The 22,073-nt window shown below is 41.2% G+C and overlaps 1 pseudogene; it reads right to left on the bottom strand.

Moving 5' to 3' along the window:
• Window positions 1–432: 432 nt before the first annotated feature.
• On the bottom strand, window positions 433–8,283 carry LOC120593436 (archaemetzincin-2-like; annotated as a pseudogene).
• Window positions 8,284–22,073: the final 13,790 nt, after the last annotated feature.

Genomic DNA, 22,073 nt, shown 5'->3' with positions numbered 1-22,073 from the left:
AATTATAGGTTATCTTAATTCAGGCTGCTATAACAATACAATAGACTGGGTGGCTTAAACAACAAACATTTATTTCTCACAGTTCTGGAGGCTGAGAAGTCCAAGATCAAGGTGCCAACATATCAATATCTGGTAAAACCATACTTCCTGGTTTTCAGATGACTGTCTTTTGTTGTATCCTCAGATAGGGGAGAGCAGAAAGAGAGAGCAAGCTCCTTTGTGTCTCTTCTTATAAGACACTAATCTCATTCATGACAATTCTTCCCTCATGACCTAATTACCTCTCAAATGAGCCACCTCCTAACACCATCACATTAAAGATTAGAATTTTAACATGAATTTGGGAGGGACATAAACATCCAGGTAATAGAATAAGTCTATTTAGATTTTCTTTTTGTGTGTGTGTCTTATTTTAATTAATCTTATTTGAAGGTCCTTATTTTGGAGCACTGCAAGGAATTTTATTATCTTTTTCTATTCCTTAAAGGTTTCCGCAAGTTTTGGCAAATTACATTATCCTCATGAATATGTTTCAGATTGACTCCAGATGCATCAGCAGATTCATCATCAATCCACCTCACCAGCACTTTATCTTTCTACAATATGTCGAAGCCAATAGCACACTGCAACTTGAGTAAATAGACAGGCCAAGGTTTAGAGGGCAGCTATTGGCTCATTCCAAATGATTGGAGTCTTGCATTAGGCATGCAAGCCCCTAACAATGTTGCAATCCAAATACATGTTCAATCTTGTAGGTTAAAATTTTACAAGATTGAAGTAGCAAAATATTAGCTATTTCAGGAATATAATAGTTATCAGAAATTGAATAGTCACTTAAAGACGTTTTCTAGAGCTTCTTCACTTTGTATTTGTGAACTATAAAAATCATTGTCGTTCCTGGCAAAGCTGAATATTCTCACACCATCTGTCAGCGCCAAGCTGATCAAGAAGGGAAGGCTTCGGTGGTGAGATGCCCAGTTGAAAGAATGCACGAGGAACCGACATGAGAATGAAACAATGGGCACCAACTTTATTGCAGGGAGTGCGTGCTTCTGTGCTAGGAGACCGCATGGGTTTTATATATGTCAGAGAACAATAGTGGTATTCTGCCACACATGTGTAATAAACAATAAACTGAGTCATACTTGTATTAAGTTAGGCTCAGGCGCCTTACTACATTAATGTAACATTTTAAAGCCGGAGTTCTGTCCCTAGCCACGAGCCTGGATCGTAGCCAGACCTGGGACCCACGCTCCATCCCTATAGGATTGTGGCACAGGATCTGGCCCAGAGGGCACTACTCAGGATCTACAAAAACAATATAAAGAACAACAGGGGGTGGTTCCATAGTGTAGTGGTTAGCACCTCTGCTTTACATGCAGAAGGTCCTGGGTTCGCAGCCCAGGTAGAGCCACAGACCATACCCCAGGTGCGCCAGGCCCCAGGTGCATGCTGCAAGCATGTGGGAGGAGATGCCCCACCTTCAGAGATCCAGTTCTTAAAAGGGAGATGGCAACATCCGTAGGTCAGGGGTGGAAGTGGGGGCGGGGTTGGGATTAAAGAGAGGGAAAAAAATAGAACAACAAAATACTACCAGGCTACAGGCTACAGGCTACAAGGGCTAGGACGGCTACAGTCCACCGCCAGGAGAACCCCAAGGAATTCCACCAAGTTGTCAAGGGGTCTTCTCCCAGGGCATGGGTGGCTTGGACTTGAACATCCATTTCCTGGAGAGCTGCCTATGCCTGCTTGGCATGATCAGGAATGTAGACACAGCATTCTACATGGAGTAGGGCACAGGTGCCGCCCTGGGCAGTAGTTAGGAGGTCAAGGACCATGTGGTTTTGCAGAATTACTTTCTGCATTTGTGTGGTTTCATCCATTAAAAGAGTTATAGCCTGACGTGTAGCATTCAATGCCTGTGCGGTGTGCTGGGCTAAAGCTTCTACCTGCAATTCTACATCTATTGATCCCCCCACCACCACCAAATGAATAAAGCCAGAGAGTAGAACCACCATGCTGCCCGTTTCTGCCAGTGCCAGCGATGATATATGGGATCCGAATTATAAGGCAATTGGGGAAAGGTAGATAAAATGCATCCAGCTAAATAGGGACGTCCCCAGGTACAATGGCTGGTCCAATAAGTGGGTAAGTAGGGCCAGCCATAGTGCCTGCAGACCCAGAGATACCCTGCAGGTAGCTAGCTGGTAGGCTCTATACCAGCATAACGTCGCCCAACCCATTGGACCTTGGAAATATTAGCAAGGGTGGTGTTAGCATACAGCTCGGAGGTAGACACCCCATGATACGGTTGGGCACAGATCTTACTTGCTCTATGCAGTGAGGGGCCTGCTCTTGCAATTCCACATGTTCTCCTGCCAGCCATTCCCACCCACTGGAAATGGCATAGCCTATGAAGGGTAGGGAGTTGCGACGATCACAGTGGAGCAGCGCTTCCACAGCCCACCATTGTTGGTTCCATTCAGGTGTGGTATTCCAGATGCTCAGTCATGTCCAGTTCTCAGCTGTAGCCGGAGTAATGTGCCACAGCAGTCCCTCTGCCACTTCCACTGGTAGTTCAGGACACACCCAGCAGCGGGAAACATTGTGGACAGCAGCAAACACGTGAGCCCAGGACATGACACTATTCCTGTTGTCAGCCTGGGCGATAGGATAGAGCAGACAAAGGGACCATTAGGGGCAAGTTCCGTCCTTCCAGGAGGATGCAGGCCACCTGCCCATCTTGAGATAGAAGGGTGGCCGAGAGAGAAGCTGCCCCTGGCCTATGGTACAAGACAGTTTCTCCGGGGGTAGCGGGCCAGAGGGTCTCCATTGGCATCACAGAATAGAGAGGAATGGGCCAGAGGCTAAGGACAAAACTCCCCATTAACAATGAACCCTCCGCCATCATCGGGAGTGACACAAGGGCGTGGGCCAAATGCAAATCCAGGGTTGTACCCGCAACCCATTGTGTAAGCCCTGTCCCCAGGTCTCCACCAGAGCCACTCACGGCTTCTGTTACCTGTATAATACAGGGCCACGACCAGGTGGCCTGTTTACCTGCTGCCAAAGGTTCTGGGACTGGCAGGAGCAGAACTCCCTGGTAGGCTCAGGGCAAGAACTGTTTAGCAGTGGTGCCCGGGCACACTTTGATAGCCCACAGCAAGCCTGCTACATCCCTGTCAAGGGAAGACAACCCCGTTCACCTGGGCTGCTCATTCAGAAGGTGTATAGCCTGTAGTGGGTTAGTGTACCAGTGGCAGCAGCCCAGACCCAAGGCGCATAGTTTTTTCCTTCAGCAAGCTGTTGAATTGTTCTACCATTCCAGCTGCCTGTGGGCGATAAGGAACATGTAATTGTCACCACACATCATTGGTGTGAGCCCAGGTCTGCACCTCTTGTCCAGTAAAATGAGTGCCTCTGTCAGTGGCGATTAATAAGGATCGGCCATAGGTTGCCGCGAGGTGCTCCAAAGAGGTCATAGTATGACGTTGATCAGTAGGTGCCACCAGCCATGCAAACCCTAGGCCGGTAGCAGTGTCCACACCTGTGAACTCATAGCGGTATCCCCGGTCTATGGGCAAAAGCCCTATGTAGTCCTCTTGCCATTCCTGGAGTGGCTTAGCCCCACGGGGCACTACTCCCAGGGTTCTTTTTACCTGCCATCTCTCTGGGTGCTGCTCAGCACACCAGGGGCATTGTGACACCGCAACTGGTGCTCGTGCACCAGGTCAGTGATAGCCCCATATCTTCGCTTACCTGTTCCATGGTACGGCCCTTACATGCCCCAGTTTCCATGGAGCCAGGGGCCAATGTCCACTGGAACCAGTGGTACATGGGCGGAGCGAACTCGTGCCAGCTCATCGACTGCATCATTGCCCAGGGCCTGTAAACAGCCGATGGCCAGGGACATGGTATATAGTGGCCCCCTGTTAAAGACCCCACTTCCAGAGGTCTTCCCACAACCCCTGGCCCCACAGGGGACGGTAGCCTATCATCCACTCCTGGGCAGCCCACCGAGGCAGCCACAGAGTTAGACCTCGAAACACAGCCCAGCTGTCAGTGCAGATGTGCATTGTGCCAGTTTCATTAATGAGGACCAACCACACAGTGCGAAGCTCCACCCATTGACTGCAGTGGCCAGCACTAGTCTCATACCAAAAGGTTTCTGTGGTTGGCTGTAACACCACGGCAGCCCATGTTGGGAGCTGCCCGTGGCATGAGCCATCTGTATACCAGGCATCTTCAGGGATGGGAGCCCGACCCTCTACAGAGGGACTCGGTACATCTCCTGTCTCAGCAGGTTCCACCAAGAGCTCTGCTTGAAACTGCACTGGTCTCAGTAGGGGGTGCAGTTGACCTGACAGGGGACTTGCAGAGAATTGTGCCCACTGCTCCAGGTACACCCCCCACTTGGTCAGTGTAGGGGTTTGTGCAATTCCCATATGGGGGTCTTCACTCAATACTGCAGCCACCCCTCCACAGGGTAAGTGGATTGCACAGTAATGGGATTGGGGCCAGTGATGGCCTCACTGGCAAGAAGGGTTGTATATATGGCAGTCAGTTGCTTCTCTATCAGAGAATACCGCGCTTCTACGCCTTTCCATAACTGGGACCAGAAGCCTGTCAGCACCTTCTGGGAAATGTGCTTCTGCCACAACCTCCATCCAAACCCTGCATCATTCAGCTGCACCATAAGCAGGAATGGGAGGGCTGAATCTACTACACATAGAGTCTGGGCTTGTGCTACAGCTTGCTTTGTAGCTTTAAAGGCCTCTTCTATCTCTGCGGTCCAATCCTATTGGGCACTCCATCGCACTAGACAGTGCAGGGTTTGCATCAAGGAGACTAAATGAGGAATTAACACTCTCCAAAACCCCAGCAGTCCCAAACAGGTTTGGAGCTGCTTCACGGTTTCGATTTGAGGATATGCCTGTATCTTATCAATCACTGCCTCTGACATTACTTTTGTCTTACCCAACCAGACAACACCCAAGAATTTGACAGAGAACCCAGGTCTCTGGATCTTGTCCTTGTTGACTGCCCAACCCCAGTTGGCTAGAGCTTCTCGCAAGATGATTGCTGCTGCTCTGGTTCTGTAATAGAATCAGAGGTTAGCATCATACCATTGATATAATGATACAAGTACATTGTGGGTGGTCGTTTCCATGTGGCTAAATCTCGAGCCATAAGACCATGCCACAAGGTACGGCTGTGCAGATAGCCTTGGGGAAGGACGAGAAATGTCCACTGTCGCCCTTCCCAGGTGAAGGCAAACTGTTCTTGACTTTCTGGGGCTATGGCAATAGAGAAAAAAGTCATTTGCCAAGTCCATCACATAAATGGTATCATCCAAGTTCATGTTACAACCAGTCAATGATGTCCGTGACATTCAGTCCTGCGGCATGCAGGGGCAGTGTAACCTTATTCAGCTCCCGATAGTCAACTGTCATGCACCAGGAGCCATCAAGCTTCTTCACTGGCCACAAGGGGGAGTTGTATGGGCTATGAGTAGAACGAATTACACCGGCTTCTTCCAGCTTCAGAATGGTGTGTCCTATTTCCTCATGGCCGCCTGGCAGGGGGTATTGCCTTGTATTCACTACCCAGCTAGCCTGGGGCAACACCAACGGGGAATAGCGTGGACGTCCTCAGAAAATAGTTTTCACCACCTGGATATGAAAGCAAAATTTACCAGCAGTGGTATTTACAGTCAAGCCTTGCAAAACATCAATTCCCAAAATGTACTCCTGTTTGGGAGATATGTACACTTGGTATGTCAGAGGAGGCAATCTGCCACTACCCAATGTCATAAAGATCTGCTATATGCGAATGATTTGGCCCCCATAGCCTTCTATGATTTCAGTGGGCCTGGAAAACTTGTCTGGAGTCCCATAAAGCAGGATGTTGTCAGCACCAGTGTCCACGAGGGCTAATATCCTCTGCACATTGCGAGGGGAACAATGTATAGTAAGTTCCACATGCCTCATCAGGTCAACCAGCTCCCCCACCAACCGGGTGTCCCCACCAAATCCCTAATCAGGTTGATAATCAGCCAGCCGCACCTCACGGGTTGTGGCTTTCCCAGGAATAAGAGTGAACTGCTGGTTACGGTGCAGCTGATTCCACAGTGCCACCAGCACTTCATTGGGTTGCTGCTCAATCTTTTCTGCAGAGACCCCTGCTGCAAGGAGATCAAACACATTTGCCAGGGGCTCGCTTTCACAGCTGATTGGGCATGGCACTGCCCCGCCCCCTCTTTGTGGCCACGCCTCCATCCATGCCTAGCTGGTTTGGGAGTGCAGGGAGTGGTATAGCACACACTTGGGTGGAAGGCTCCTTGCATTTCACTTCCACATCCCCGAGCTTTGCCATGGAAGACATTACCTTGTTGATCCGCCTATCCACGTAAGGGGCCAGCAGTGCTGCCATGGTGACAAAGGTACCTGATAGGCCAGAGGTCAAGATCAAGTCTTTCATAGGGTTGTAAATACCTCCTCATCGGGGCTAGTGTACTGGGCCCAAAACATCATCTATCGCATGCCCATTTCCCGAATTATCTGGACCAGCTCTAAGTACATGGTCCATCTGCTCACTGTCTCTAGCAGCTCCCCTTGGTGGCCCATACTGTCTGTGCAGCAGACATGAGCCAGTTAATGAGGGAGTGGTTGCCCTGTGCCGTCCCTGCCACATTCTGGAAGCGCTGCCTGAGGGTCAGTATCACCGTTATGGAGGCCAGCTGAGCCATCTCTTCCAGAGATAATTCAGTTCCTTCAGCCTCATCATCCCACAGCCACAGCAGCCACCCCGGAACTGTCTCCTGGGCTCTGCTGTACCTATTTCGTCAGGTCCTAGAGTTTGGCGGGGTGTCCTGGATCAAGGTGGTATGCTTTTTAGCTTAGGGGGTGCTGCCAGTTTGCCCTCCCTAGGGCCAACAGCTGCTCTACTTCAACCTGCTGCCATATCAACTGCCGTACCTGCCACGGTATCATTGGCAGGCTCTTAGACCGGGACAATGGCAGTGACCCTTCAGGGCCCTGCAGCATGCGTTCTGCTGCAGCCAGCCACCTTTCCAGCACTTCTTTCTGATGCTGCAATTGTTGCACCCGCAGAGCCTGGCCTGAACCTCCAGGATGGCCTGCCGCAGCACCGCCAGAAACATCCAGGCCACCCGACACACTGCCTCCCGGTGAGCATTGAGACATTCAACTCTAGCAACTCTAGGGCTTTCCGCATGTCCTCCAGACGTGGCTTCACTCCATCCCAATCCTCCGGGTTGCCCACGTAGCCAGATACTTGACCTTGGGATACCTCTAGGAGGCGGGGGCCACATGTCCTCCAACTGGGTATCCTCTGCCCGTGGACGGACCAGAGCGCTTGGGGCTGTACTCACCTCATCCTGCTGGGTACTCCACATGTCACCATGGAGCTTATCAAGAAGGGAAGGCTTCTGTGGTGAGACACAGTTGAAAGAATGCACGAGGAGCCGACATGAGAATGAAACAATGGGCACCAACTTTATTGCGGGGAGTGTGGAGAGTGTGCTTCTGCACTAGGGGACTGCATGGGCTTTATATATGTCAGAGAACAATAGTGGCATTCTGCCACACATGCATAATAAACAATAAGCTGAGTCATACTTGCATAAGTTGGGCGCAGGCGCCTTACTACATTAAAGTAACATTTTATATCCAGAGTTCTATTCCTAGCTGCAAGCCTGGATCACAGCCAGACCTGGGACCCACACTCCACCCCTACAGGGTTGCGGCACAGGATCTGGCCCGGAAGGCACTACCTGGGACCCACAGGTCAAAGAGATCTGTCCAAAGAAGAAATTCCAGGAGTATCTTGAGTAAAGATAATCATCGTTAATCCCACAACACGGAATATATCTTCAGGTTTCTTTTTTAAAAACTTCATGTTGTGCCCTGCATGACTTTGTAGATTTTCTGTGTTATTATTGACTCTAAAGATACACCTGTTGCAGAAACAGGAAGCAGTTCTAAGAGTTTTACTGTTAAGACACAGAAAAATACTTCATTGCAATCTTTATGCCATTTAATATGTTCTTCACTGAGAACTCCCATGTTCCCTAGAGATCCAGTATACACCAATGGACTTTATATTAAACACTGCATTTCTCTAGGGAAGGTGTCTTTCTGTGAGGAACATTGAAAAATTATTCAAAGTCTTTGGGACCCTCATGGTGGAAAGTGATCTAGTCTGATTGAAAATGCAAGGTAATGAGTCCAAAAAGATCACTATCTGGCTGGAAAGATTCATTCATCAAATGTTGTTCCCCAGCATCTAAGTTTTCACACTATTACACAAGTGCTGTGTTCTTTGAGATGAAAGCTGTTTTTAGTTTCTGTTCAGAGAGTCATACAGTTTGATCCTTACAGAGGAAGTTTCCTGTTGAAGAACAGGAATGTGTGGGCCTGGCCATAGCATTGTGTGAAATGCCTTCACTTGCCCCCACCCCAACGGCCTCAAAGCCACTCACTCACCTCCCATGGTAGCCTTTTCAATCCTCTATTTCTTTCTGAGTCAGTTATGGTAGAATATGTTTCTAAGAATTTGTCCATTTTATCTATATTAGGTTATCCAATTTTTTGGTGTACAACTATTCATAGTGTTACCTTATTCTCCTTTTTATTTCTGTAAAATTAGTAGTAATGTCCCTACATTCATTTCAGATTTTAGTAATTTGAACCTTCTCTCTTTTCTTCTTAGCCAACCTAGATAGATGTCAATTTTGTTGATCTTTTCAAAAAAACAACTCTTAATTTTGTTGATTTTTCTTTTTCTATTCTATTTCTCTCTCTCTCTGCTCTACTGTTATTATTTCCTTCTGCTAGCTTTTGGCTCAGTTTGCTTTTCATTTAGTCCCATAGATATACAATTAGGTTACTGATTTGAGGTGTTTTTTTCTTTTTTCAATATACACATATACAGCTATAAATTTCTTCATAATCACTGCTTTTGCTTTATCCCATAAGTTTTGCTGTGTTGTGTATTCCTTTTCATTTGTCTCAAAGTACTTTTTAATTTCCCTTGTTATTCTTCAATGACCCATTGTTGGTTAAGAATGTGTGTTTAATTTCCAAATATTTGAAAGTTTTTCAGTTTTCTTTCTGTTATTTCGTTTCATTCCATTGTGACTTAAAAAGATACTGGGCATGATTTTAATCTGTTTACATTTATTGAAATTTGTTTTGTGGACTAACACGTGGTCTATTCCAGAGACTGTTTCATAGGTACTCGAGAAGAATGTGCATTTTCCCGTTGATGATAAGTATTCTGTTTATGTCTGTTAGGTTTAATTTGTTCATAGTGTTGTTCAAGTTCTCCATTTCCTTATTCATCTTCTGTCTGGTTGTTCTCTATTGACAGTGGGTTACTGATGTCTGCAACTATTATCATAGAACTGCATATTTTTCCCATTGATTCTGTCAATTTCTGTTTCATATATTTTGGAGCTCTTTAGGTACAAATGTATTTATAATTGTTATATCTTCTTGCTGTATTGAAAGTGTGATCAGTATGAAATTTCCTTCTTTGTTTCTCCTAATCTTTTTTGTTTATTTAAAGTCTATGTCTGACAATAATATAGAAACCCCAGCTCTCTTTTGATTACTGTCTGCATCGAATATCTTTTTCCATCCTCTTACTTTCAATCTCTTTGTTAATTTATATCTAAAGTTAATTTCAGATAGCATATAGATGGATTCTGGATTGTTTTTAAATCCAGTCTGCTAATCTCTATCTTTTAAGAGAAGAGTTTAATCCACTTACATTTAATGTGATTACTGATAAAGGTTTTACTTCTGTCATTTAACTATTGGTTTTCTAGGTGTCTTCTGTTTTATGTTTCTCAGTTCCTCCATTACTGCCTATTTTGTAGTTAGTTGATATTGTAGTGTACTATTTTGATTCCCTATTGTTTCCTTTTCTGTATGTTTTTAAAGTTATTTTCTTAGGAGTTACCTAGAGTATTACAATTAACATTTGTAATTTACAATAATATGTTTTGAATAATATCAACTGAGTTCCAGTTGTATATACTCTGCTCCTATTCATCTCCTCCTTATGCTATTCTTGTCACAGATTACATAATTATGCATTGTATATCTATTATCATAGATTTATAATTACTTTATGCATTATTCTTTTAAATAATATAGGAAAATTGAGACAATATAAACCAAACCAAAAGTACAATAATATTGAAAATTATATAATTGTATTAATCAATGTTAACCCAATAAACAATAAAAAAAATTTGTTTAAGGGGAGGGAGAGACCAATTGGGAAAATCATTTTATGAACAATATAGATGTCTAACCAATGTACTGTATACTTGAAGCTAATTTAAATAAATTTATTTTTAAAAATTTTTAAATGAAAAATGTTACAATAATACTAGCTTTCATATTTACCTATAAAGTTACCTTTACTAGAGTTCTTTAATATTTTCTTATGTCTTTGAGTTACTGTCAAGCCTTCTTTATTTCCGCCTGAAGAATTTGTTTTAGAATTTCTTGTAGGGCAGGTATACTAGTAATGAACTTCCTCAGCTTTTGCTTATATGGAAATGTTTTAATCTTGCCTTCATTCTTGAAGGATAGTTTTGCTAAAAATAGAATTCTTGGGTGACAATTTTTATTTCAGCATTTTAAGAATTTTATTCCAGAGGGGAAAAAAAATGGAAAAAATGATAGAGGCTCTGTTCATTCCTCTGGCGACCAAATCAAAGTTGTGACAGAAACAAGGAGCAGCAGCAAGGAAAAATCACCTGGGATATAGATGAACAAGCCATACAACTAGGGAGAAATCCAAGAAAGCAATGGCAGAAGGTAGCATGAGGTGAGGACGCGGGGCTGCCCAGTCCCAAGTGGCTGAGTGGACTGGAGGCTGCGGTAGTGGCAGACGCCTCTTAAAGGGGCCACATCCATGAGCGGATTTTTGGGTGACAGATCTGCTCACTCTGAGCATCAGTGCCCGTTGGACTGAGAGCAGGGGGCACCAGGGACTTACAGAGAGACATTGTTGGAGTGAGGGCCTAGGCGAGACTTGCTCGGTACAGAAGTAAGTACAGGCAGTATCCATTGTTCCCTGTTGAGCCCTCCCCTATACCAGTGCTCCAGACACAGCACCACCATAGCTGTGATATCATCAAACTGGATAACACAGGTTTTTCCACCCAGGAGGATTCCCTGAAACCCTGCCTACCTCAATTCAGGCCCCACCCAAGCCATATCTAGGTTTATCCTCAGCGAGTCAGGTGTTCCTTGCTAAGTAAGACCCACACTGGTAGAGGCAGCCGTCCTCGGATTCTGGTGTGGCCTTTTGAGGAAATTATAAGCACAGCATCTGTGGATTGCTTGCTGAATCTTAACAGGTGGGCCCGGAGGGGCAGAAGCTTGAGCAAAATTTGGCCTGCAACTGAACCCCTCTCAGGACTGTGCCACTGGACACTTACTTCACAAATCCACACTAATAAGACCAGGAGACTTAGGAGCTTTGCTTAGTACATAGAATCAGACATGGAAAGGCAGCCAAAATGGGAAGACAAAGAAGCAGAAACCATATGACAGAAGAGAACACAAATCCAGATATAATGGAGTCAAGTAATCTAACAGATGCAGACTTCAAAACACTGGTTATAAAGATGCTCAATGAACTTTTGGGAAGTGTAGGGAACTCCAACAAAGAGATAAAAATGGAAATGGAAATTATAAAAGAGAACCAGTCTGAAATGGAGAACACATTATCTGAGATGAGAAGTATATTAATGGAATAAACAAAGGAATAAACAAAGTGAATAAAGAAAAGGATTAAACGCCCTATCTAGAGGATGGGAAAGCCAATCAGGACACTCAATCAGAATGGCAAGAAAAAAGATGCCAAGACAAAATAATTTTAAAAGGATATGGGATATTATTAAGGTTGCAAATTGTCATCTGATTGCCATAAGAAAATCAAGATGTTGAATAGCTGTTTGAAGAAACAATGATGGAAAACTTCTCTAACTTGGTGTAGGAAATGGACATAAAATCCCAAGAAGCTCAGAGAATTCCAGAAATCAGGGATCCAAAGAGGCTCACACCAAGACACATCATAATTAAAATGCCAAAGGTAAATACGAAGAAAGAATATTAAAAGCAACAAGAGAAAAACAGATAGTTATTTATAAAGGAGCACTCATAAAGCTGGCAGCTGATTTCTCAAAAGAAATTATGCAGGACGGAAGGGCTTAGCAAAACATATTCAACAGGATGAAGACCCAGGATCTACAACCAAGAATAATTTATCCAGCAAAGCTATCATTTAGAGTTGAAGGACAGATAAAGAGCTTCTCAGACAAAAATAAGCTAAAGGAATTTATCACCACTAAGCTAGTATTACAGGAAATGTTGGAGGGACTTCTTAAAGAAGAAAAAACATGTATCAAAAGCAGGAATAAAAAAATGGTGACAACTATATTCCTGTCAGTAAGTACCTTAAATGGAAAAGAATTAAGTGCTCCTACCAAAAGACAGAGTGGCTGAAAGGATAGGAAAACAAGACCCGTACATATGAAAAGGAAGGGGATGGAAAAAGATATTGCTTTGATGGACCTAGAAGTTATTTAAGTCAGGCAGAGAAAGATGCACACTATATGATTTCACTATATGCAGAATCTAAGGAATGAAAAGAAGAAATTAATAAAAAACAGACTCATAAATATAGTGGACAGTTTGGTGACAGACAGAGAGGAGGAGGGTTTGGAGGACTGGGAGAATTGGGTGAAGGGTTGAAAAAGTATAAATTAGTAGCTGATAGATGGTTATGGGGATGGAGAGCATGGCATAGGGAATGCAATTAGCATTAATACATTGGCTAGGTGGAGGTCAGGGGAGGGAGGGAGCAATTGAGGGGATCATTTTACTAACAATATATATGTGTAACCAAGTTACTGTATACTTGAAACTAATTAAAATTTTTTTTAAAAAAGGAAAATAAAAGAATGTTATTCCACTGCCTTTGGTCTTCATGGCCTCTGTAGAAATCTGCTGTTAACCTTATTGAAGACCCTTTATACAAGAGGAGTCATATCTCTCTTGCAGCTTTCAACATTCTCTTTGTCTTTGAATTTCAACAATTTGACTATAATATATCTTGATATAGATCTCTTTAAGTTTATCCTGTTTGGAGTTCTTTGAGCTTTTGGGATATGTATATTCATGTATTTCATCATATTTGGGAAGTTTTTGGCCATTATTTCTTCAAGTATTTTTCTGGTGTCTTTTTCCTCTTCTCCTTCTGATACTCTTATAATGCCTAGGTTGGTCTGCTTGATGGTGTCCCACAGGTCCCTTAGACTTTATTCACTTTTCTTTATTCTTTTTCTTTTCTGCTCCTCAGATTGGATAATTTTTTAATATCTGATCTTTAAGTTTACTAATCTTTTCTTTTATTTGCTCAGATCAACTGTTGGTTCCCTCTAGTGAGTTTTTTTTATACATATCAGTTATTGTAACTTTCAGCTCCAGAATTTCTTTTTGGTTACTTTTTATAATTTTCATCTCCTTATTGATATCTATTGATATTTTAAGACATCATCTCATGGATTTCCTTTAGTTCTTTGTCCATGATTTTCTTCATTTCATTAAACACATTTAAGATAGTTGATGTAACATCTGTGACTGATAATTCCAATATCTGGGCTTCCCAGATATAGTTTTTGTCAAATTTTTCATTTCCTGGGAATGGACCATGGGCATTCTGAGCATCATGTTGAGGTAACTCTGGAAATTTGATTCTCCCACTCATTAAGAATTGCAGGGTTTTGTTCATTGATGGCTAGGGCCATTTTTTTGTGGATTTTCCATACTATTACTGCAAAGTGTGTATTCTTTGTTGTGTGTGTTCACTGAAGTTTTCATTCTACTTTTTCTACAGTCAGCCACCTGACAAAAATTAAATATTTGGCTCCCGAAAGATATTTTTAAAAAATACATCCTGATTGTTGAAGTTCTCTCATGTCTGGGAGGCACTTCATCCCATAGGGTTTGAAACTATAGTCAACCTCCATGCCTGCCACTCACTGACTTAAAAAAAAAAAAAAAGCAGTCAGAAACTACAACTCTGAATTTTGAAAGAAAAAGTCCTTATTGCCCACTCTGGCTTTAGCACGCTACATCAGGAATGTGGGCTGCCATACCGATAGCTGTTTGTTCTGGAGTTGGGGAATAGGGACTGGTAGACCCCAATTTCACCAAAGCTAAAACTGACAAAATTTACCAGCCTCTTCATCACTCTTCTGGATGTTGCTAGTGTTCTACTATATCCAAATTACTAAGTAGTTGCATCATACAGTTCCTGCCAATTTGATTGTTGGTTCAGTGGAGGGATGGATTCCTGGAGCTTCCTACTTTGCTGTCTTTCCTGACATCACTATAGTGGATTTTTGTATATTGATCTTGTGTCCTGCAAACTAGCTAAATTTGTTTATCAGTTCTAATAGTTTTTCAATGGATTCCTTAGGATTTTTTACATATAAGATTATGTCATATGCAAAAAGATATAGTTTTTCCTTTTTTCTTTCTAGTCTGGACAATTTTTATTTTATTTTCTTGTTTAATTGTCCTATCTGTAACTTTCAGTAAATATTGAATAAATGTGGTGAGGAAGAACTTTCTTGTCTTGTTCTTATCTTAGGGGAAAAACATTTAGTCTTTCAACATTAAGTATGGTGTTAGATGCAGGTTTTTCATAGTTGCCCTTTATGAGATGAGTAAGTTTCCTTCTGTTTCTAATTTGTTTTTTATCATGAAAAGGAGTTGTTCTATACCTACAATATCAGAGCATATTGACAGTGGGTAGCATTCTATACTGTCTCTTTTAACCCTCAATTAAGTATTCTAGAAATAACTATATATTTAATGCTTACCACTATTCCTTGTGTCAGTGTCTCTCTAGTCATTTTGGTTGTCTGAAACTTATTCTACAATGGATTCTCAAGAAGGGCTCAGAGGTACAATATTCCTTAAGCTCTAGTATGTTAGTAATGGCTTGTCTACACATTTTATAGCTGAATGTCACTTTGACTGACTTTTAATAAAATTCTTTATTCACATATAGTTAAATTTCTTCTTTTACAAGGAAGAAATGGAAACTTTTCAAGGAAAGAGTATTTTTTTTGTCCAAACTAGCACACCAGTGTTGAAAAATCTCATTTATAAATTAACTTCTACCATTTTAATAGCATGTGATTGGTATTTTTAAAGCACTGAGAAATTTGTGAGTAGCAGGTTGCTGTGATTATTGCATTTAGCATGTAAACATCCCTGCTTTTTCTTCTCATTATGTCTATATTCTCATAGTTTTCCAAGCAGCATAACAAATTACCACAAACTTGGCAGGTCGAAACAAAAATATTTATTATTTCATAGTTTCCATGCTTTGGGAGATCAGCACAGCATAGCTGCAACTCTGATCAGGGTCTCACAAGTCTGTAATCATGGTACCAGCCAGGGCTGGGATTCCATTTGAGTCCTCTTCCAGGCTCACAGGGTTTTTTGCAGAATTAATTTCCGTTGAATTCATGGCTTGCATCTTTAAGCTGTGAAGGACTGTTTTTTTTTCTGATTTCACAACACCAAAGTAGCAATCAGAATAGTCTGACTTACTATGGCATTAGCTAGTTAAGCACAGTGTTCCTAGAAGTGAAATTAATAGGAAGTCTCCTAAATAATTACTTGATCTGTAAAAGCAGAAAAGTTCTAGGTCAGGTGACTAGAAGTCTAACTCAGATCATAAAAATAGAGAGTCACAGCTTCCAATCAATTCTCAGGCTTAAGCCAGTTAATAGACCGAGAACCTCTTGAATAAAGCAGAGTCTGATTCCTCTTAAAGAAGGACTCCAGTAAACTGCCAAGAAATTATACCATTAATCTTTCTTCCAGCCTTCTCTAAAGGGATTTATGGCCTTTTACCAGGATAAACTGAGGGAAAAGGAAATAATCACACCTTCTAGGGACTCCTGGACACTGGCTGTGAACAGGCACTGATTCCAGGAGACACAAATGTCATTGTAGCCCTCTAATCAGAGTAAGGGCTTATGGAAGTCAGGTAATCAAATGGTGTTTTAGCTCAGGTCCATCTCATCATTGGTTCAATGTATTCCCAAACTCATCCTGTGGGTATTTCCCCAGTTTCAGAATGCATAATTGGAATAGACATACTTAGCTGCTGGCAGAATCCCCACAGTGGTTTTCTGACCAATGGAGCGAGGGCTGTTGTGGTTGGAAAGGCCAATGGAAATCATTAGATCTGCCTCTATCTAGGAAAATAGTAAACCAAAAGCAAAACCACATTCCTGGAGCGACTGCAAAGATCAGTGCCACTGTCAAGGACTTGAAAGACGAAGGGGTGTTGATTCCCACCAAATCCCCTTTTGACTCTCCTGTTTGGCTTGTGCAGAAAACAGATGAGTCTTGGAGAATGAGAGTGGATTATACAACCTTAACAAATGGTGACTCCAAATGGAGCTGCTGTACAGATGTGTTTTCATTGCTTGAGCAAATTAACACATCCCTAGGTACCTGGTATGCAACTACTGATCTGGCAAATGCCTTTTTCTCTATACCTGTCCGTAAGGCTCACCAGAGTAGTTTATTTTCACCTGGCAGGCCAGCAATACACCTTCAGAGCTTTACCTCAGAGGTATATCAACTCTCCAGTAGAATGGGAGCATTTGAGATCTTGCTCCCGAGCATATGTCATTAGATGGGCTCAAACTCTTAAAAAGTTCTCTACAGGTTTGGATGTTTCTTACACCAACATTTACTTCCTGTAATCAGCAGGATTCTGAAGAAGCCCACCCAAGACCACCCTGCAGACCCAGACCTGGTTCTAGGTACAAGCAAGGACCCACTGTGCCTCACCAGCTTCCCGCTTTGCATCAGGTGAAGGTGGATTAGATATTTCTCAGAATTCTAAGCCTCCTTGCTTTAAGTAGTAGGTAATGACTTTATTTGAGCTGCTCATAGAAAATCCTCAAGCTGGATAAGAGTTAAGATAACCCAGGGAAAGGGGAAAAAATGAATTGTTGATATTAATTTCAGCTTTTTAATTGGATTGTTTACTGAAAGTTAGAACAAAATCTTTGCTGGTTAAATAAGAAAATGAACTCCATTTAGCTTCAGAATCAAAAGGACACTTGCTTCCCAAACCTGAATAGTCAATAGAGTGATGACAGTTGTTCAGATCCCTGAATCCAGGGGGGTGAAGATAGACACAAGGAGTCATCAAGTTTTGTAGCACAGGCGATCCTGGAGAAGCCAGCAAGAACCCCTGGAGAGAAGGGCGAGGCACCCTGGAATGAGTTTACCCTCAAGAGAGGGGCTTGTGACTTAGATAGCATCGCAGTTCCAATGGCATCTGGTAAGCTCTCACAGGCCTTTGCTTGGGTAATCTCAAGTGACTAAGAAAAGAATCTTTGTGGAGTTGCCTAGGAAAATTTTCCTCTAAGATGTAAAGCAGTCCTAGAAGATTTACCACTTTGAGCTTATTATGAGAGGTGCACAGGAAAGGCTGTTGTCCCTAGAATTTGTTCACATCTACAGATCTCAGAATTAACATGGATAATTGTGCCTCCAGGGCCAAGGCCCACCACAGTCAGCCTCTCACTTATAACTGAGATGCTAATATGAAGATCCTTTCATACTTTTAAATTAATCTTTTGTGCACACGATAAGAAAAAGCTGGATGTAATAATAGGCAGAATGACTGGAAAAAAAAACTATTAGAGACTGCCTCAGAAATTAAAAAGGCCTTCTCCTCTAAGCTAAAATGAAACTATGTAAAAGGATTTACAAGGAAAGAGAGAGAGAAAGAGAGAGAGAGAGACTGAATTTAGATAAATGGTTCAACCTATGATGTCATTTAAGTGTCAGCCCAATTCTTTGTGGTATTAAAATGTCTGTCCTGATGAGTTTGGAGAAACATGGCAGAGTGAGAGACGTCCCCAGATCTCTCCCCTTGAAACAACAATAAGCAGAACATCTAAAACTCACAAAAAAACACTCAAATTACACACCAGCATATCTGAGTGTGGGATCTGCAAATAAGAGCTACCACAGGTTATAACTCCAGAGAGTCAGGAGATACAGTGGGAGAAACAAAGAAGTGGCCTCTAGCAGCTGGAGCTCCCTGCCAGAGCAGGGAGAGGTGAGAGGGCACAGTAAATTCCCTGAACAGACCACCTGGGAGAGCTGTGAGCTCCACACAACTGGTGGCAGAGCTCAGTAATCAGGACAGAGAGCAGAGAAGCAGGGACAACAGAGAAATAACAGTTGATTTTTACCAGCCACGACTACAAAACTGAGACTGAGCTGCAGCCCAATCCCTCAACCCAGAGGGCCCCTCCCACAATACCCTCCCAGACCGATCACTGCAGAGCCCCAGGGGAATCTGAGCAAATGTTACCGAAACTGTCGCTAACACTGACAGGGACTGAGACTGAGGGTAGTGAGCATGACTAAACATCTTTTTTTTTTTTTTAAAAAAAGGCATTATTAGACTTTATATAAAGCAGAGATCCAAGAGGCTTAGAGGCCATCTATTGGAAACCAAAAGAAAAGTACCTTCTTTGCAACAGGCTAAAGAGAGACTTTTATATAATAAATCTCCTTTCTGGAATAAAAGCAGAACACACTTCCATTAATGCCCAGGTGGAGAAATAGTCCATTAAACACCATGAACAACCAAGGTGACAAGTCATCTCAGAAAGAAAGAGAAAAATCACAAGAAAATAAGCTTACAGACAGAAATATGTTACTTAAATGACAGAGAATATAGGACGATACTTCTGAAAAAACTCAGTGAGATCCAAAATGAGTCATATCAACAATTTCAGGAATTGAAAAAATAAATAGATGAGCAGAATGAGTTCCTTAGCAAGGAGATTGAAACTCTCAAAAAGAACCAAATAGATCTTCTGGAGATAAAACACACACACACACACACACACACACACACACAAACTGCAAAATTGAAAAAATGAAAAACAGCAAGCCTGGGAAATAGTGTCGACCAAATAGAGAAAAGGATCAGTGATATCAAAGACAGAATTCTATCAGAAGAAAGAAAGACAGAAATAAATCAGAAGAAAGAAGAGAGAAACCGAAGAATGAAAAATAATGAAAGAAATACAAGAACTAGCTGATACCATCAGAAGAGGAAACATAAAAATAATGGGCATTATCAAAGGCAAGGAAAAGGAGCAGGTACTAGAAAGCATTTTTAAACATATACTGGACAAGAATTTCCCAAATCTAAGAAATGAGCTGGAGCTTGGAATTCAAGAAGCCAAGAGAACACCCAATGATCTCAACCCAAAAGGCCTTTACTAAGACACATTGTATTAAAGTTACCAAAAATCAACGAAAAAGAGAATTCTCAGGGCAGCCAGAGAGAAGAAAATGGTAACTTATAAAGGAAAACCTATTAGGTTATCATCAGACTTCTTAGCACAAACCTTACAAGCCAGAAAGAAATGGCATCAAATATGCAAACTATTAAGTGAAAGGAACTACCAACCTAGAATAATGTATCCAGCTAAGCTCTCCTTTAGATATGAAGGAGAAATTAAGACCTTTGCAGACATACAAAAATTGAGGAAATTCTCCACTACAAGGTCTGCACTACGGGAAATACTGAAAGGAGTCAGCTCACCTAAAACAAAATGACAAAAAAAAAAAAAGTACAGAATTAGGAGTAAGGTGACTATCAGGCAAATAGAAGCAGAAGAGTGCAATACTTACTAAGAAGAGGGCATTATAAGCTTAAAATAATAATAAGAGAATTGCTATAGCAATATAGTAATGAACATTCAGCATACATAGGGACAAATTGAGACAATGATGACTGAAAAGAGAGGATTCAAATATTCAAATTCGCAAAGGGGAATGGAGATAAGGCACACTCAGAAGAAAATGGATGACTGTGTATATCTATATCTATCTCTATATCTACATATATATATGAATATACATATACATATATATGTATATACATATATACATATATCTACATATATATCTATATCTATCTCTATATCTACATATATCTACATATATTTAGATATTTATCTCTATATCTACATATATATACATATATATGTAGATATAGAGATACATATGTGTATATATATACACATATGTATATATGTAGATATAGAGATAGATATAGATATATATGTAGATATATGTAGATATAGATATAGATATACAGAGATATATAGATAGATATAGATATAGATAGATATAACCTTTACATATTTGTAATGGTAACCACACACTGAAGATTCAGAAATGAACTATATAACAAAACAAAAAGGACCAGAGGGAAAACCCACAAAACTGAGCCTAAATAAACAAAACAGAAACACAAGGACAAGGAAGCAATGGAAACACCAAGCTACCAGAAAGCAAAAGAAAAAATGGCTATAAGAAGACCTCATATTTCAATTATCACCCTAAATGAGAATGGACTGAGCTCACCAATAAAAGTCACAGAGTTGAAGAATGGATCAAAAACAAAACCCAACCAATACATGCCTCCAGGAGACACGTCTCAACTCCAAGGACAAATATAGACTTAAAGTAAAAAGGTGGAAAATGATATTTCAAGCAAATGGCATTCAGAGAAAAGCAGGAGTAGTGGTACTAATATAGGATGAAATAGACTTCAAAATAAAAAAGGTAAAAAATGATATTGAGGGACACTTTATAATGATAAAGGGAATCATGCACCAAGAAGACATATGCTCCCAATCAGGGAGCCCTGAAATATGTAAAGCAATTACTAACAGAACTAAAGAGAGAAACAGACCAAAACACTATCCTAGTATGGGACCTAAATCCCCCACTGTCAGATATGGACAGATCATCAAAACAGAAAATCAATAAGGAAATAACATCCTTAAATGACACATGACACATTAGACCAACTAGACATAATTGACATGTACAGAGCCTTCCATCCCAAAACAGCGGCTTATATATTCTTCTCTAGTGCACATGGAACATCCTCAAAGATTGACATACTGAGACGCAGAGATAGCCTCACAAATATAAGAGGGTTGAAATCATACCAACCATATTCTCTGATCATAATGTTTTGAAACTAGAGACCAACTGCAAAAAGAAAGCAGGAAGAACCACAAATACATGGAAATTAAACAACATACAACTGAAGAATAACTGGGTCAGAGATGAAATAGAATGATAGATCAAGAGATACATAAAAATGAATGATAATGATGGTACAACATGTCAAAACTTTTGGGACACAGCAAAAGTGGCCTACCTCCAAAAACAAGAACGAGCCTAAATAAACAACCTAACAATTCATCTGAAAAAATAAATAAATAAATAAATAAAGGAAGAACAAATGAAGCCTAAAGTCAGCAGAAGAAAAGAAATCATCAAAATTAGAGGAGAAATAAGTGACATTGAAAACAAAACAAAACAATAGAAAAAATAAATGCAATAAAGAGCTGGTTCTTTGAGAAGGTTAATAAAATTGACAAATCCCTAGCTAGACTCACTAAAACAAAAAAGAGAAAGGACACAGATAAACAAAATGAGGGATGAAAGAGAGGAAATTACAATAGAACAGACACCGCAGAAATACAAGAGATCATACAAGAATACTATGAAAAAAGTATATAACACCAACTTTAATCACCTACAAGAAATGGACCATTACTTAGAAAAATACAACCTTCCTAGACTGAATCAAGAAGATCGGGAAAATCTAAATAGACCAATCAGCAGTATGGAAATTGAAACAATCATCAAAAACTTACCAAAAAGTAAAACTCCAGGACCAGATGGCTTCACCAGTGAATTCTACCAAACATTCAAAGATTTAATATCTATTCTCTTCAAATGCTTCCAAAAAATCGAAGAGGAGGCAATACTTCCCAACTCATTTTATGAGGTCAATATTACTCTGATGCCAAAACCTAGTAAAGATAACAGACAAAAAAAAAAAAACTACATACAGACTGATGTCTTTTA

Source organism: Pteropus medius, unplaced genomic scaffold, assembly GCF_902729225.1.
Source record: "Pteropus medius unplaced genomic scaffold, Ma_sr-lr_union100, whole genome shotgun sequence".
Taxonomy (NCBI): Eukaryota; Metazoa; Chordata; class Mammalia; order Chiroptera; family Pteropodidae; genus Pteropus; species Pteropus medius.
The sequence above is the reverse complement of the archived record's forward strand: the minus strand, read 5'-3'. Positions and strand labels throughout refer to the sequence as shown.